The sequence below is a fragment of the Rana temporaria genome, chromosome 13, assembly GCF_905171775.1.
Source record: "Rana temporaria chromosome 13, aRanTem1.1, whole genome shotgun sequence".
Taxonomy (NCBI): Eukaryota; Metazoa; Chordata; class Amphibia; order Anura; family Ranidae; genus Rana; species Rana temporaria.
This window is the reverse complement of record NC_053501.1, coordinates 98782085-98800033: the sequence shown is the minus strand read 5'-3', so window position 1 is coordinate 98800033 and position 17949 is coordinate 98782085. Positions and strand designations below refer to the sequence as shown.

At 49.0% G+C, this 17949-nt stretch overlaps 1 long non-coding RNA gene across 1 annotated transcript; it reads right to left on the bottom strand.

The window, feature by feature from the left end:
• Positions 1-12450: 12450 nt before the first annotated feature.
• Positions 12451-13322, bottom strand: LOC120920438. The gene is made up of 3 exons (XR_005744714.1): positions 13210-13322; positions 12590-12953; positions 12451-12485 (listed from the first exon to the last, which is right to left on the bottom strand). It is a non-coding gene; the product is annotated as an uncharacterized LOC120920438 (long non-coding RNA).
• Positions 13323-17949: the final 4627 nt, after the last annotated feature.

Sequence of the window (17949 nt, the reverse complement as noted above, 5' to 3'; positions counted from 1 at the left end):
GGGTGCTTTAAAAAAAATAGGATTTTTGTACTCACCGTAAAATCCATTTCTCTGAGTTCATGGACAGACACAGCAGCCTTTGACCTTAGGGTATTATATCCTTCCTTCCAGGAGAGATTAGGCAGAAAACAGCACTTTAAGTGTTAAAACACTTTCCTCAGTACAGCTCCTCCCAGGGGTGTGGTCCCCCGGGTATAACCCACTCTCTGCCTCAGCAGCTCCAGTTCGTAACAAGCAGTACAAACAAAAGGAGGGGTGGGTGCTGTGTCCGTCCATGAACTCAGAGAAATGGATTTTACGGTGAGTTCAAAAATCCTATTATCTCTTTCGTTCATGGACGGACACAGCAGCCTTTGACCTTAGGGACGTCCCCAAGCAGTGTCAAAAAAATTCGAGGGGTGGGAAAACAACACAGCAAACCAAGCTACACCCTAAACAAAAAAACTGAGTTTCTCAACGGAGGAACTCCAACCTTAAACTGCCGCCTGTAACACCTTGCGGCCGAAGGAGGCATCCGAAGATGCACTCACATCCACCTTGTAAAATTTTGAGAAGGTGTGGATTGACGACCAGGTCGCTGCCTTACACACCTGTAACACAGACGCTTGATGACGGAAAGCCCAAGAGGCACAGATCGCCCTGGTCGAATGTGCCGTAACCTGAAAGGGAGGTGCCCGCCCCTTCAGGGCATAGGCCTGAAGCACAACCTGTCTGATCCACCTAGAAATGGTGGCCAACGAGACCGCCAGACCTTTTTTAGGACCATTCACCGACACGAACAGTGAGTCCGACTTCCGAAACTGAGCCGTAGCAGATAAGTACACACTTAGGGCCCGATCCACATCCAGGGAATGTAAAGTGGCCTCCTTCGGGTTTTTCGGCCGAGGACATAAGGATGGTAACACAATGTCCTCATTAATGTGAAAAGCCGAAACGACCTTTGGGAGAAAAGACGGCTGCGGCCACAGCACCACCTTATCCTTATGGATGACCAAGTAGGGAGCCTTGCAGGACAAGGCCGCCAGTTCAGACACCCGTCTGACTGAGGTAATTGCCACCAGAAAAACCACCTTCTGTGACAGAGTCAACAAAGGGATCGTTCGAATGTCCTCAAAGGGAGCTTCTTAAAGCACCAAGAGGACTAAATTCAGGTCCCATGGGGGCAGTGGAGGACGCACAGGAGGGGCCACATGCCGGACCCCCTGCACAAACGTACGCACCAAGGAGTGCGCTGCCAAGGGTCGCTGAAAGTTAACAGCTAGAGCCGAAATCTGACTCTTAACCGTACTCAAGGCGAGAGCCTGATCCACTCCCCGCTGTAAGAACAGCAGAATCCGGGACACCACGTATGTACGGGGTGCCATCTCATCTCCTCACACATAGAGATGTAGGCCTTCCATGTACGATGGTAAATCCTCCGTGAAGTAGACTTCCGTGCAGGCAGCATGGTAGAGACCACCGAGCATGACAGGCCCCGGTCCTTCAGCACCTGGCTCTCAACAGCCACGCCGTTAAAGCTGGGTGGAAGATCGGACCCTGCGACAGAAGATCTTCTCTCAGGGGTAGACACCAAGGGGCGTCTGCCACCAGACGCACCAGGTCCACGTACCAGGAGCGGCGCGGCCAATCTGGGGCGATCAGGATTGTTGGAATCCCTTCGGCTTCCACTCTGCGCAGTAGGCGAGGAAGAAGCTTTAGAGGAGGGAAGGCGTAAATTAGGCGATAGTGACCCCAAGGTGCCACCAACGCGTCTGACGCGTCCGCCCACGGGTCCTTTGACCTGGCCACGAACCGTCACACCTTCCGATTGAGACGGGACGCTAGAAGGTCCACGTCTGGAGTGCCCCACTTTTGGCACAGACTCTGAAACACCTCCGGGTGAAGTGACCACTCTCCATGGTCTAGTGTTTGGCGACTTAGGTAGTCGGTTTGCCAATTCTGTACTCCCGAAATGTACACGGCCGATAGAGAGGGAACGGACCTTTTGGCCCACCGAAGGAGGTGCGCGATTTCCATCGCTGCAGCTGAGCTCCGTATGCCTCCCTGATGATTGACGTACGCCTGGATCCTGACCGGTCGGCCCTGCAGATCCAGGGACCACCTGGCAAGGCACAGCTTGATTGCTCGGAGCTCCAGTACATTGATTGGAAGGCGGGACTCCTCCTGAGTCCAGCGCCCCTGGGCTGACTGGGTGCCCCAAACGCCCCACAACCGGAAAGGCTGGCATCCGTCATGACCACAGTCCAATGGCACGGCAGAAACGACTTCCGGTCCGAAGCACCGGAGACGTCAGCCACCAAACCAGGGAGGACTTGACCAGTTGACTCATCTGAATCTGGTAATCCAGAGATGAAGGGAGCTTGTCCTAACTTGACAGAATTTCCTTCTGTAGCACCCGGGTGTGGAATTTGGCATACGGAACTGTCTCGAAAGAGGCCACCATCAGACCCAGGACCCTCATGCAGAATCGAAGAGATGACCACTTCTGGGTCGACAACTGCTGCACCGCAGATTGCAGTGTCTGAAGTTTCTCCGTTGGGAGAAAAACTCTTGCCTCCAGCGGAATCCAGGACTAGCCCCAGGTATTCCAGTCGCTGAGACGGTACCAACACTGACTTCTGGATATTCAGAAGCCAGCCGAACTCTCGGAGAGTCTGACACGTGATAGACACGTCCTCTTCTAACTCTGAGCTTGAGGAAGCTCTCAGGAGAAGGTCGTCCAGATATCCTATGATAGCGAACCCGCGCTACCTCAGCAAGGCTAGGACTTGGTGAAAACCTGTGGTGCTGAGGCCAGGCCAAACGGGAGGGCCACAAATTCAAAGTGGTCCTCCCCGAACGCAAAGTGCAGAAATATTTGGTGCTTTGTGCATATGGGAACATGTAGGTATGCGTCCATGATATCCAAGGACGCCATAAAGTCCCCCTGATGGAGCGCTGCCACTAACGAGCGAATCGACTCCATCCTGAATATTTGCACTTTGACAAAACAATTGAGGGCCTTGAGGTCCAGGATTGGACGGACCCCTTCCTTCTTGGGGACTACAAACAGATTGGAGTAAAACATCGAGGGAACCGGCACAATCACTCCCCTGACCAGAAGATCCTGGACAGCCCCTGACAGATCCTTCCGGCGATCCGGCGGAAGCTGGAGGTTGGAAGGAAAAAATCTGTTCGGTGGACAAGAGAGAAAGTCTATCTTGTACCCTGAGGAAACTACTTCGTAAACCCAACGGTCGGAAAGAAGAGACCTCCACCGAGCCGCGAATTCGCGAAGCCGGCCCCCCACCCAAGACACGGGCAGGGGCAGACCTTCATGCGGAAGCAGGTTTGTCCGCAGGCTTGTTAGGCTTGCGGTACCAGGTGCGCTTCTGCCCTGCAGCGGGGGTCTTAGCACCTTGAAAACTTTTTCCTGACGCACTGGGCGGGCGAAAAAAAAACGATTTGGGGTAGTAAAGGAGGGTCCTTGCTTACGGCGAGGCTCCTTGCCCTTCCCAGACTGTGGGAGCAGTGTGCTCTTACCACCTGTGGCATCCTTTATGATGTCATCCAGGGACGCCCCAAAAAGCCGCTTACCCTTAAAGGGTAAATCCACCAAGGCCTTATTTGAGGACTGGTCCGCAGATCAACACTTCAGCCACACAAGGCGACGTAGTACCACCGCGTAGGCGGAGGCCCTGTAGAGCAAAGGGAGCGTATCCAGGGCCGACTCACAGACAAACTTCAGGCCCTGAACCAACTGTTCAGCCAGGTCCACACAGGTCTCGGAAGCATTCTGCGCCTCCAGCTCCAGTAGCAAGAACTTTGCCCGTTCGGTAAGTGTCTGCGTGTTAAATGTAGGGGAGAGAAGAGACAGGACATTTTTCTAACACGTGTCATGTGATATGTCAAAACTCTCCTTCATCCCAGGCGTTGTTGGTTCCCAATATACAGACTCAGATTTCCTTCATTATACAATGTTTATTCTTCCAAAGACAGGACAGCAAGACAGTAAATGCTTATATTGTTATAGCTGGTAAAACATCATGGCTGGATGGAAATTCAGAAGAAAGAATTAGATGGTACATCTTCTCTGCTGGGAAAGGTCCCTTCCAGCAGGTTGGGTTCCAACCCCCAATTTTCCTGTCGGGTCGGATGACCCTGAGGTCCCTCCTTAACTACGCAACCCACATGTGTTCTTATAGAGATTTAAAAGCCAAGCTAAGCATAATTAGACTAGCTCCAAAGAAGGTTGGTGATAAAAGTAACACCCACTTGTGTATTTTTAAGTAACACATCTCCACCCACTGTCTTGACGTAGGACTTTCAAGAATATATGTAGACTACAACAGGTGTAGTGTCATCCTGTAACTGACCTTGTCTGTCCTCAAAACTACCATGTTTAATCCAATGATTCAGAAACATTTATCACATAAAAATATTAATGAATTTAAAATCTAACAATTCCCCCTTAATGCACTAAAATTAACAAACAAAATAAGTGCATTCATCTTAAATAATAAAGGTTTCTGATTCACTTTTTTTCCAATACAAACAATACAATTTAACATTTCAGATATTGTACATAAACTTTTTCCAAAATTCTGAGATATTTCTGTGAAATATTTAACCATTTCATTCCATTAAGAAATTATAAATTATTATGTTATTAATTAATTTTAATTTATAATTATGCAATATAAAAAATTTTCTTCCTTTACCGTCATAAATTTTACTTCTTATAACTTCAACCATATCATATAACTATTTTATCATAAAGAAGAAATAAATATATTTGATGTATCAAATTATATTACTCTATAGTATTAAATTATTCTGCGACACCAGAGTCCCAGCCAAAAACGGTCTTACTGCCGAACCCACTATTGTGAACATGGAGTGGGCCACAGCCTCCACTCTCCTATCTGTGGGGTCCTTAAAGGCGGGAGCCCCTTCCACAGGCAACGTGGTGGCTTTGCTCAATCTGGACACGGGAGGGTCCACTGACGGAGGAGAGACACACTTTTTAAAAAAGTCCTCCTCAAAGGGATAACGGGTCGCAAAGTATTTTGGAACAGCAAAAACTTTCTGCGGCGTATCCCATTCCTTGTACAACAATTTGTCCAAATATGGAACACAAGGAAACACTTTTGCGGTGCGGGTGGCTTGCGGAACCCAAAAGGCACCAGCACATCCAATGCCTCCGCCAATTCCTCAAGTTTCTGAGTATCCCGCACCGCAGAGATAAGAGCTCCAACAAATTCCTTATCATGCACTCACCCTGAAGCAGAGTCATCCTCACTGTCCGCGCGGGCTAAGCCTGCATCATCTGACATGACAGAACCAGAGCTAGACCCAATAGCAGGGCCTGATTCTGTGTCAGAGACATCCCCAGAAGCAGGCTCAGGGAGGGGGCGTTTTTTACCCCCCTTCTGGACACTTTTCGCTTCAATCCTGGCGAGAAATACCTCAAGGACTGCCGTCATAGCCTCTACAGAGGCGGCAGGGGCATTAAGGGTTAACTCAGGCATTGCTAGGGTAGAAGCTTCTGGTTCAGGCTCCATGTTGCCCCACCGCTTATGCCTCCCTAGCACTGCAAGGCAGAAAAACCCACCGGTCACCTCCCGGCTTCAAAACAGAAGGCAGGGGACCCCCAGGGAACTCACCACCCCACCCGGTTGCAGTGTGAGCTGAAGCGCTGAGAAGTGCTGGCTGCGCTGTCCCTCAGGAGTGATTCGCAGGCTTTTGCTGCGCTATTCCAGGCGCTAGAGGCCAAGACTTTTCCAAGATGGCCGCCGTCTGAGGTAAAAAACACCATGCGGGCAACAAGAAAATGGCCGCCGAGCTATGTAAACCGTGTCCGCGGCAAAATGGCGGCCATACACATTTTAAAAAACACAGTGACACAGCAAAAAACACGGCCAGCACATACAGCAATTCCCCAAACGTAAAAACAACAGCACCTCACAGCACACGGTCCCCGGTAGCGATAGAACCCCAGGAGGGCCCCCCCTTTCAGCAGCCACCCAGCATGGGGAAGGAGGGAGAGGAAGGGAGAGAGGAAAGCAGGGCGGACCCTCATTCGACCTCCCGGGGAAGCACCAGCCATACCACCTTGCCAGGGCAAGGGTCCTACTTACCCGTCCTGCGACCACCGGCTGGAGGCATTCCGGACAGAACCAAAGTCCGTTAAACGGCATGGCTGTCGACAGACACACTGTGACAAGGCCATAGAGACCAGTCATATGTGTGCCCTGGAACATGTAGTTCCCCGGCCACCCCTGGAGCAACAGAGCTGAGCTGAGGGCCGGCACACGCTCAATGGCCGAACATGGGGGGACTACAAGAGTCAAGACCCAGCCTGTCACCCAGTCGGCAGTTGATAGTAGAATCTCAGGATTCAAAAATGCAGGAACAAAACAAAATAAAAGCGAAAAAATCGCAAAAAAAATTCAGAGTACATGGACTCCAGAAGGCCATGTCGCTCCTGACGTTAGGCAGAAAAAAAATGGAGCTGCTGAGGCAGAGAGTGGGTTATACCCAGGGGACTACGCCCCCTGGGAGAAGCTGTACAAGATCGGTGTGATCAAATGATGGTAGTGGTAGTGATGCACCGAATGTTCGGCCACCGAAAATTATTGTTCCAAAAATTGGGTTTTCAAAATTGTGCTGAAAGCAAAAAAGGCGTCGATAATGGCTGCCGAAAACGCCTGCGATTGTTGTCAGGGACTTACCTCCCAGCCTCATCCATCCTCGTTTCTGAGGAAACAACAGGGTTCCTCCATGTTGACACACCGCAGCACTTCCCGCACGCCTGCGCGTGCGCAACGGTGGCGCGCGCGTGCACAACGGGTGCGCGTGCGTGCACGATTGCGGGAGCGCGCGTGTGCACGTTTTTGGCGCCAAAGCACACTTTAAAAGCCATTGCTGGACTCAAACACATTGCTGCCTGATCTGCAGTTTTGGAGTGAACTTACACTTGAAACCTGATCCTGAAACCTGATCCTGAAACCTGATCCTGAATTACTGACTGAACCTTGACCCGGCTTGTTGACTATCCGTATCTCTCTAATCCCTGACTCCGGCTTGTTTGACTACCCTTCTGATTGGACCCACCGTTGCCAGACCCACCTGCTTGCACCACGACTACGCTTCAGTTACCTGCATCTGAACCATCTGATTATGCGTTGTGACCCGGCTTGCCTGACCCTGCTGTTTCTTGCTTCCTATTTATCTGATTTCTTCATCAGCTTGTTGCCATTGCAGTCGTATCACCTGTCAGGGTCGCTGACCCCCTCTTCTGCCTCAGTGCCGTCTGCACCTTCCCGCCAGAGAGACTCAGCCACCTACATCTATTCATCACTGCATCGGCACTCCTACCCCGCTGTGCTCCGAGTCCGCTGTTCCCACTTCAGTGGCTCGTGAACCAGAGCTGTAAGAGAGGCCTCCTACAACCAGACTCTAAACATACCAGGTACGTAACAGTATCAGGCAGCCATGACAGAGTCTGCAGGAGTTGCCCCAGCGATGGAGGAGATATGCAAGCATCTATCATCCCTCACTCAAGCGGTTAAAAACTTGCAAGATGGCTACCTGAGATTGGAAGGACAGGTCCAGAACCTAGCCGTTCCTGGAGATGCCCCAGCACCTTCCACTAGGTCTTCATCAGCCGCTGCTGCTCCGTCTGTGGTAATGTTACCACCTGAACCCAGGGTTCCTATGCCCGAACGATTCACAGGGGATCGCTCTAAATTCCGGGACTTTCGGAACGCATGTCAGTTATATTTTGCCCTGCAACCCCGAACATTCTCACTAGAGGCCACGAAAGTGGGGTTTGTCGTTTCCCTGCTTCAAGGGGAACCCCAAAAATGGGCACATTGGTTGCTAGAGGATAATGGCCCTCAGACAGAGACTTTTCTGAACTTCTTCCAGACCATGGCCCAACTTTACGACGATCCCCAGAGGACTGCCACGGCTGAAACCGCTTTACTTGCACTTCAACAAGGCCGCCGAGCAGTCGAGGATTATGTAACCGATTTTCGTCGTTGGAGTGCAGATACTCAATGGAACAGCGCAGCTCTGCGCCACCAATTTCGCTTAGGCTTGTCAGAACCCCGGAAGGATGAACTAGCCCGCATTGGGGTACCTGAAACCCTAGACGAACTTATCACTAAGGCCGTGCAAATTGATCGGCGACTAAGGGAACGCCCCCTTACCCGCTTCTCGTTACCGACCACCTACTCCTCCGAATTCTACTGATCCGTCTATGGACACTTCCGAACCAATGCAATTAGGTGTGATGCGACCTACTCTCACTCCGGAAGAACGCACACGTCGTCGCCAGTTGAACCTGTGTCTCTACTGCGGCGAGGCCGGCCATTACGTGTATAACTGCCCCGTCAAGATACGTAAGTTCAAGTCTTCAGCTCCTATTAATATTTCAGCCATTTCTGCCAACACCACCCACCTTGCTCTCTCCCTTTCGTTACAGCTTCCGGAAAAGACGGTGTTGGTCAACGCTATCGTTGATTCAGGCGCATGCAGCTGTTTTATTGATTTCACTTTTGCTGATCTCCATAATATACCTTTACGTAAAAAGGACTTTAGACTTTCTGTCTTTTTGGCCGACGGCTCACACATCAAGTCTGGTCAGGTAACACAAGAAACGCTTCCCCTACCTGCTACTACTTCTCTCCAACACAAGGAACTGTTAATTTTGGATGTCATTTCATCTCCTTTGTTCCCAGTAATTTTAGGCATACCTTGGCTCCGGGCACACAACCCCCAAGTTGACTGGATATCTGGAAGAATCACCTTCCCTTCTTACTACTGTCAGGAACACTGCCTGCCCAGACCGTCCAACCCATCTCCTACCCTGATGTGTTTAAATGCCGATCCCAGTCTGCTTCAGTCCGTTCCAAAACCATATCATGGATTCCTTGATGTGTTTAGCAAGAAAGGAGCTGATTCTCTTCCGCCTCATCGGCCATATGACTGTCCGGTTGAGCTCCTTCCTGGGGCTGAGATCCCCTTTGGACCGATTTTTCCACTTTCCGAGAAGGAACAGGACGCCTTAAAAATTTATCTTGATGAAAATTTGGATAAAGGATTCATCCGTCCGTCCACTTCGCCAGCAGGCGCCGGAATATTTTTTGTCACAAAAAAAAGACCAAACTCTTCGTCCCTGTGTTGATTATCGGAAACTAAACAACATCACTGTAAAGAATCGCTATCCCCTGCCCCTAATACCTGAACTTTTTCAAAAATTACGATCTGCCGTTATTTTCACTAAACTGGACCTGAGGGGAGCGTATAACTTGATACGCATCAGGGACGGCGATGAATGGAAGACAGCGTTCCGCACAAGATATGGACACTATGAGTACTTGGTAATGCCCTTTGGCCTATGTAATGCCCCTGCTACATTTCAACACTTTGTTAACGATGTATTTAGAGACTTCTTAGACATCTTTGTTATTGTTTATTTGGACGATATCCTGTTTTTTTCCTGTTCCCTGGAAGAGCACCGAGTGCACGTCTGCAAGGTCCTGAATCGTCTCCGCCTGCACAGCTTGTATGCAAAAGTAGAGAAATGCGAGTTCGAGCGACTAACTATCCAATTCCTAGGTCTAGTGATTTCTCCAACCGGAATTGAAATGGATCCGAAAAAAGTATCCGCCATCCTAGACTGGCCAACACCCTTGGATAAAAAAGGGGTACAACGTTTTATTGGGTTCGCAAATTTTTATAGGAAATTTATTAAAAACTTCTCTACGATAGTGGCTCCCATTACTCAACTCACTAAGCAGAATCTTCGTTTCCGATGGAATCCTGAAGCTCAAAAGGCCTTTGATACCCTGAAGGGACTCTTTACATCCGCTCCAATCCTCAGTCATCCCAATCCAGCGTTGCCTTTCCTCCTTGAGGTAGATGCCTCTGAAGTGGCGGTAGGGGCTGTCATCTCACAACGCTCAGGGGACAAGGATTTAATGCATCCAGTAGGATTCTATTCCCGAAAGCTCTCCCCCGCAGAGAGGAATTACGACGTGGGGGATCGAGAACTGTTGGCCATCAAAACCGCCTTAGAGGAGTGGAGATACTTACTTGAAGGCGCTGCTCATCCTGTATTGATCTACACAGATCACAAAAATTTGGAGTATCTAAGGACAGCTAAACGGCTAAAACCTCCACAAGCCCGTTGGGCTCTCTTCTTTTCTCGCTTTTGTTTTCATATTACTTATCGACCTGGATCCAAGAATGTTAAACCAGACGCATTATCCCGAATGCATGACAACCCGAAGGACACATCCATTCCAGACACCATCCTTCCGGATGGCAACTTTCTACTTTTGCATACCGATCTGCTTTCCACGATCAGAGAAGCATCTTCCGAATCTTCCAAACCCCCCAATATCTCGTTAACTTCCAGAGACGGTTTATTTTGGAGAGGGAGTCAAGTTTTTGTACCGGAGAATACCCGAGTGGAAGTTCTAAAACTTCTCCATGACCACCCGTTAGCGGGGCACTTCGGAGTTCGTAAAACCCTTGAATTAGTGCGACGCACTTTCTGGTGGCCTGACTTAGAGGACTTTTGTAAGAAATATATCAACTCTTGCCCCATCTGCAATCGGAACAAGACATCCAGAAAACAAGCCTGGGGTCTATTAAAACCTCTACCTGTGCCCAATAGACCTTGGGAAATGATTGCAATGGACTTTATTGTGGAACTTCCCTGTTCCGAAGGATGTACAGCAATCTTTGTGATTGTAGATCGTTTTACCAAGATGGCTCACTTCCTTCCTTTGAAAAATACACCTTCTGCTGCTGAAACTGCTCGCGTTTTTATCAAAGAAATCGTCAGGCTACATGGAGTACCTTCCAATATTGTCTCCGACAGAGGGGTCCAGTTTACCTCTCGGTTCTGGAAAGCCCTTTGTGAGAAGTTACAAATTAAGCTTTCTCTGTCTTCAGCCTACCATCCCCAAACCAATGGGCAAACCGAAAGAACAAACCAAACCTTAGAACAATATATCAGATGCTTTACAACTTTTTCTCAAGATGATTGGGTCTCGCTGCTACCTCTAGCAGAATTTGCATACAACAATGCCAAACACTCAGCTACCGGGCAATCCCCTTTTTTCTCTAATTATGGTTTTAATTTAACATTTTTGCCAGATTTCTTTTCAGAATCAGCAGTTCCAGCGGTTCAAGATATCTTGGAATTTTTTAAACGTAACAACCAGGTATTACACGAAGCAATAACCAAGGCTCAAGCTGACGGCAAGAGATTCTTCGACAAGGGAAGAAGGGGAGAGTTGGATCTCAAACCGGATGATCAGTTATTACGTGCCTTTTTTCTTGCTCACCCAGACAAAAAGGCCCGACTGGGCATCCGGAGGCTGCCCCTTGGGGGGGGGGGCAATGTCAGGGACTTACCTCCCAGCCTCATCCATCCTCGTTTCTGAGGAAACAACAGGGTTCCTCCATGTTGACACACCGCAGCACTTCCCGCACGCCTGCGCGTGCGCAACGGGGGCGCGCGCGTGCACAACGGGCGAGCGCGCGTGCACGATAGCGGGAACACGCGTGTGCACGTTTTTGGCGCCAAAGCACACTTTAAAAGCCATTGCTGGACTCAAACACATTGCTGCCTGATCTGCAGTTTTGGAGTGAACTTACACTTGAAACCTGATCCTGAAACCTGATCCTGAAACCTGATCCTGAATTACTGACTGAACCTTGACCTGGCTTGTTGACTATCCGTATCTCTCTAATCCCTGACTCCGGCTTGTTTGACTACCCTTCTGATTGGACCCACCGTTGCCAGACCCACCTGCTTGCACCACGACTACGCTTCAGTTACCTGCATCTGAACCATCTGATTATCCGTTGTGACCCGGCTTGCCTGACCCTGCTGTTTCTTGCTTCCTATTTATCTGATTTCTTCATCAGCTTGTTGCCATTGCAGTCGTATCACCTGTCAGGGTCGCTGACCCCCTCTTCTGCCTCAGTGCCGTCTGCACCTTCCCGCCAGAGAGACTCAGCCACCTACATCTATTCATCACTGCATCGGCACTCCTACCCCGCTGTGCTCCCAGTCCGCTGTTCCCACTTCAGTGGCTCGTGAACCAGAGCTGTAAGAGAGGTCTCCTACAACCAGACTCTAAACATACCAGGTACGTAACAACTGTGCTTATGGTGTGTAGGTCATGTGACTCAAAAAATACACAATAAAGGTGCATTTTTGATGCGTTCTTGCTGTGTTTTTAGTGCATCTCAATGAAGAGGTGCTGACCACACCATCTAATTATTTATAAAAATATAGATCTTTTTTTAAAAAAACATCAATTTTGGCCAAGTGCATCCTGAATTTTCAGTTTCGGCCCCAGAATTGTCATTTCGGTGCACCACTGCTTTTAAGATTTAAAAATGGTGCTGTTTGCACCCCGACGTGACGACAGTACTCGTCACTTCTAGCTTCCTATACCATAGAGCCCATTGGAGACCTTCTGGTCCTCGTTGCTTCTAGTTTACTATACCATAGAGCCCATTTGAGACCTTCCGGTCCTTGTCGCTTCTAGTTTCCTATACCATAGAGCTCATTGGAGACCTTCCGGTCCTCGTCGCTTCTAGTTTCCTATACCATAGAGCCCATTGGAGACCTTCTGGTCCTCATCGCTTCTAGTTTCCTATACCATAAAGCCCATTGGAGACCTTCTGGTCCTCGTCACTTCTAGTTTCCTATACCATAGAGCCCATTGGAGACCTTCTGGTCCTCATCGCTTCTAGTTTCCTATACCATAGAGCCCATTGGAGACCTTCCGGTCCTCGTCGCTTCTAGTTTCCTATACCATAAAGCCCATTGGAGACCTTCCGGTCCCTGTCGCTTCCAGTTTCCTATACCATAGAGCCCATGGAAGACCTTCCGGTTCTTGTTGCTTCTAGTTTCCTATACCATAGAGCCCATTGGAGACCTTTTGGTCCTTGTCGCTTCTAGTTTCCTATACCATAGATCCCATTGGAGACCTTTTGGTCCCCCATGGGCTCTGTGGTAAGGTGGCGAAACCGCCAGCCTAAGTTCCGGGCTCTTTGGTGGGATGAGATCCTGGAGGGGCAACAATCTCATGGCCTGTAAAAGCAATCCAGCGGCTAATTCGCTTTTTTACAATCCCTACGTGATGACAGCACTCATCGCTTCCAGTTTCCTATACCATAGATCCCATTGGAGACCTTCCGGTTCTTGTTGCTTCTAGTTTCCTATACCATAGAGCCCATTGGAGACCTTCTGGTTCTTATCGCTTCTAGTTTCCTATACCATAGAGCCCATTCGAGACCTTCCAATCCTTGTCCCTTTAGTTTCCTATACCAGAGAGCCCTTTGGAGACCTTCTGATCCTCGTCGCTTCTAGTTTCCTATACCATAGAGCCCATTGGAGACCTTCCAGTCCTCGTTGCTTCTAGTTTCCTATACCATAGAGCCCATTGGAGACCTTCCGGTCCTCCATGGGCTCTGTAGTAAGGCGGCAAAACTGCCAGCTTCAGTTCCGACCTCTCCAGTGGGATGGAGATCCTGGAGGGACATGCCTCTCACTGCCTGTAAAAGCAATCCAGCGGTTAATTAGCTTTTTTACAAAAAAAGCCGACCGCTTGGCAAAAAACAAAACAAATGGCTGTAGGCATGATCCCGGTAAACCACTTGAAATTCTAAAACGTATGTTAGGCTGTCTTCAATGGTTATGGACACTTTTAGGACAGGCTGAGCATGACACAAGCATAGAGGGGGACCGGAACAACTATTTGAACAGTGGAAGAGTGCTATATAAGGTGCTAGGAGCACCGGGCAATTTTTGGAAAAAGTTAAAGCAAACCCTATAACTATCCTAAATTCTGGGCTAAGCCATGCCTAACTGACACCCAACCATACATTGGCCACTATGACTCTTAACGTAGAAGGTGAAGGTTGGTGTCACAAAATCCAAAAGTTGTAGTTCTTGTAATTAAGTCAAACTATACCAGAGAGGTACACATAATAGGGTATTCCAGCAGCACCTTGTGGTATACGCTCTTAGGAAGGACTTTAATTTTAAAATGGCCGACAGGATTGCGTTAATATGTTAGATGGCAGCATGAACAAACGTACAAGTTCCACCTACCATAAGGTGATTACACTCCCAAACGTTTTCTTAAAAACACGCAGCTGCAAATCAATAGGATATAAGTTGCGATAAAGTATAAGCACACACCGATGTAACAATTCCATTCCATGGCAAGGTTGGTGGGCCACTATGGTTAAATGATGTTATGTGCCGACTCTTGGCGGCAAAAAAGTTAAAACATGCGACATGCTTGTTTTTCCTTTAAATAAAAGTTCCCGTAAACAGTTACATGCAAGAAAATCTGAGATAATTGTCTGTATTGGGTGATGTTGGAAAAGCCCAACTCCTCTTGGTACTCTAGCAGCAATGCTTCTCCAGGTTCCTACGTGTCTCCTGGGCTCCTGTAGGCATGAGGTTCCCATTGTGGTCAGTACTGCAAATAGCTGAAAGAGGACGGCGCATGCTCGAGAATCAGAGGGATGTCTCATCAGCTCAGGAGCAGCTGCTCAAACGCCTACGTAGGAGTGTGAAGGGTTTGGTCTTCTTGTCCTCTTGGTCGCTCTCACATTGTCTCTGAAAGATAAAATAGGGGATTGTAAGCCTTTTGAGATTTGTTTTCCATTTATTGACTGATTAGGGCTTGAACTGAACCCATTTATTCCTATGGAGAGGATGTGTATTAAGCATACCAACGATAGCGGCATCTCCATAGTGATGAATAGGGACCAGTTGGGGAGTTGGCAGCAGTGGCTCTATGGGTCCTCATTGGTGGATCTTTCAGGAATATGTAGAGTTGGGTTACAGGGCCTGTGCTGATGGAGTTTTGTTAGTATCAGGCAGGTTTTGAATTTCCATACAAGTCCTGCCTCAAGCAGGTCAAATGCAATTCAGAAAGGGGCCGACTTCAGGTCAGACGCACCTGTTAATGAAGTCTGAAGGAAGCATCTCAAACGGGTGCTTTCGAAAAAAGGCCAAAACCAGTTGCGATGACTCCTAATGCACCGCATACTAGCTCATTATGAAATACTTACCTTGAAACGAGGTATGGGGAACTTACCTGGTCCACGCCGAGGGCGATGTCATCTTGCCTTGGCGTGTCTTCCGGGTATCGCCGATTGGCTGGAACGGCGATGACGTCACTCCCGCGCATGCGCGAGGGAGACTTCTGTCCAGCAAGGTCCAGCGGCTGCCGGGCCTTTAGCCGAAGATCCCCGCTGCACTGCATCAGCACATTGCGAGGGGAATATCTCCTAAACCGTACAGGTTTAGGAGATATTCTTTATACTTACAGGTAAGCCTTATTATATGAATGAATGAATGAATGAAAACTTATATAGCGCAGCACAAGCGCAGCACATGCAAATTTATTATAGGCTTACCTGTAAGTGAAAGTGGTAGTACAGAGTATACTACCACTTTAAGAATCACTATACTATCCTTTCAAGTAGCCTTTCACAACCTTTTAAACACAGAGGAATCATTGAAATAACATTCCAGGCTCAGGGAAAAATAAACACAAAATAAAAAACCTAGTACAATCCCAAACACCAAACTCCATACCCACAGTTGATCCAGAGGAAGGCAAAAAACCCCAGCAGAGCATGATCCAGTGACACAGGAGCGGAGGCTGAGTCCCACTGTCTGTGTCAATACCCGTACGGGTGCCCCCAGAGAATGCAGCTCTCTGTGGGGGCACCAAATGAAGTGGAGGGGCCAGAAGATGAGGATTGGGGCTGCTCTGTGCAAAACCCCTTTCACATTAGGGAGTTTTTTAGGCAGATTGGCGTTAAAAAAAGAGCCTGAAAGAAGCCTCATTTGCAATCCCAATGTAAAAGCCTGAGTGCTTTCGGAGCCCTTTCACACTGCCAGCGCCCAAAAAACGCTGGTAAAGCTCCGCTAAGACCCCTTTCACACTGGGAAGCTTTTCAGGCGCTTTAGTGTGAAAGCACTCGGGCTTTCACATTGGGATTGCAGATGCATCTTCTTTCAGGCGCTTTACAGGAGATTTTGTTTTAACGCTAAAGCGCCTAAAGAACGTCCCAGAGTGAAAGGGGTCTTAAAGCGGGAGTTCACCCATTTAAAAAAAAAAAAAAAATCTCCCCTTAGCTTCCTGCTCGTTCGGTCTAGGGGAATCGGCTATTTATATTAAAATAGGTGCAGTACTTACCCGTTTTCGAGCTGTATCTTCTTCCGTCGCTTCCGGGTATGGGTCTTCGGGAGCGGGCGTTCCTTCTTGATTGACATTCTTCCGAGAGGCTTCCGACGGTCGCATCCATCGCGTCACTCGTAGCCGAAAGAAGCCGAACGTCGGTGCGGCTCTATACTGCGCCTGCGCACCGACGTTCGGCTTCTTTCGGAAAATCGTGACGCGATGGATGCGACCGTCGGAAGCCTCTCGGAAACCTGTCAATCAAGAAGGACCGCCCAGTCCCGCAGCCCATACCCGGAAGCGACGGAGAGGATGCGTCTCGTAAACGGGTAAGTACTGCACATATTTTAAAATAAATTGCCGATTCCCCTAGTAATAACGAGCAGGAAGCGAAGGGGGAAAAGTGCCCTCTAAGGGTGAACCCCCGCTTTAAGTATAACATTGTTATTTATTTATTTATTTATTTTTAAATTAAGCTTTACAACCCCTTTAAGCCCCTTTAAGGAAACACAGGTGGCCTCCAAGATACCTAAACCATAGAGCATACTGCATTTTCTAAAAGAAAGCCCAGAACTATGAATGTTGCATGAAGGTCTATTTAATTAATAGTTTACTTTTTAGCTAAACCTCCCCAATGAGTTTATACACCCCCTTCAGACCTCATATGAAGTGTGGGGCCCAATGTCCGTTTTTTCAACACCCTGGGCACGAGCTACATCTATTCTTCCTATGGGCCCACTGCCCATCCCTTCACCACGTTGGGCAATACTTGCATCTATTTTTTTCTCCGGGTACCAATGCTGTAGTACACAGCTGCTACAACAAGCTCTGCTGTAATCAATCTAAAGTAGTCTTGGGGAATAAGTCCTTGCTGCATCTGAGATCTGAGATTGGTGAAGGTCGGGGTAGGGAAACCTACTCAGCATTTTCAGGTAAAAGTCAACCTGTCAACGAGTGTTTCCCAGAACGCAGCGGGCAGGAAGTGACGCACTACCTGCATACTCCCCGCAGTGAGGACTCCCGGAAGTGGGTGCAAATACCTGTCTTTGACAGGTATCTGCACCCCCTCCCCCCTGAAAGGTGTCAAATGTGACACCGGAGGGGGGGAGGGTTCTGATAAGTTGAAGTTCCACTTTAGGGTGGAGCTCCTCTTTAAAGGGGAGTTCCAGCCTTTTTTAAAGTTTATTAAAAGTCAGCAGCTACAAAAAGTGTAGCTGCTGGCTTTTAATAAACAGACACTTACCTGCTCCACGGTTCCAGCGACACGCCGGCTGGGGCTCCGCTCCTCGCCCCCCCCTCGCCGGCCGACGTCTTCATTCCTAGTGTGGGCACCCGCCAGTGACAGCTTTCAGCTTCACGGCCGGGCACTCACTGCGCATGCGCGAGCGGCACTGCGCATGCGCGAGCGGCGCGGCGCCGTCCGATTGGACAGGTGCTCGCCTACAGGGAGGGGCTGCAATAAGGCGATTAAGCTACCGTATTTATAGGCGTATATCGTGCACTATTTTCCCCTTAAAATAAGGGGAAAATAGTGGGTGCGCGATATACGCCGATAGCCGCTTCCCGCGCTCAGTTTGAAATCCTGCGCCGACATATAGCGAGTGCAGTACACTCGGGTACATTCGGCTAGTCTCGGCTTCGCTCGTGCTCACGCATAAACGTCACAGAGCGTGAGCGCGAGTGACGCCGAGCCTTGCCGAATGTACCCGAGTGTACTGCACTCATT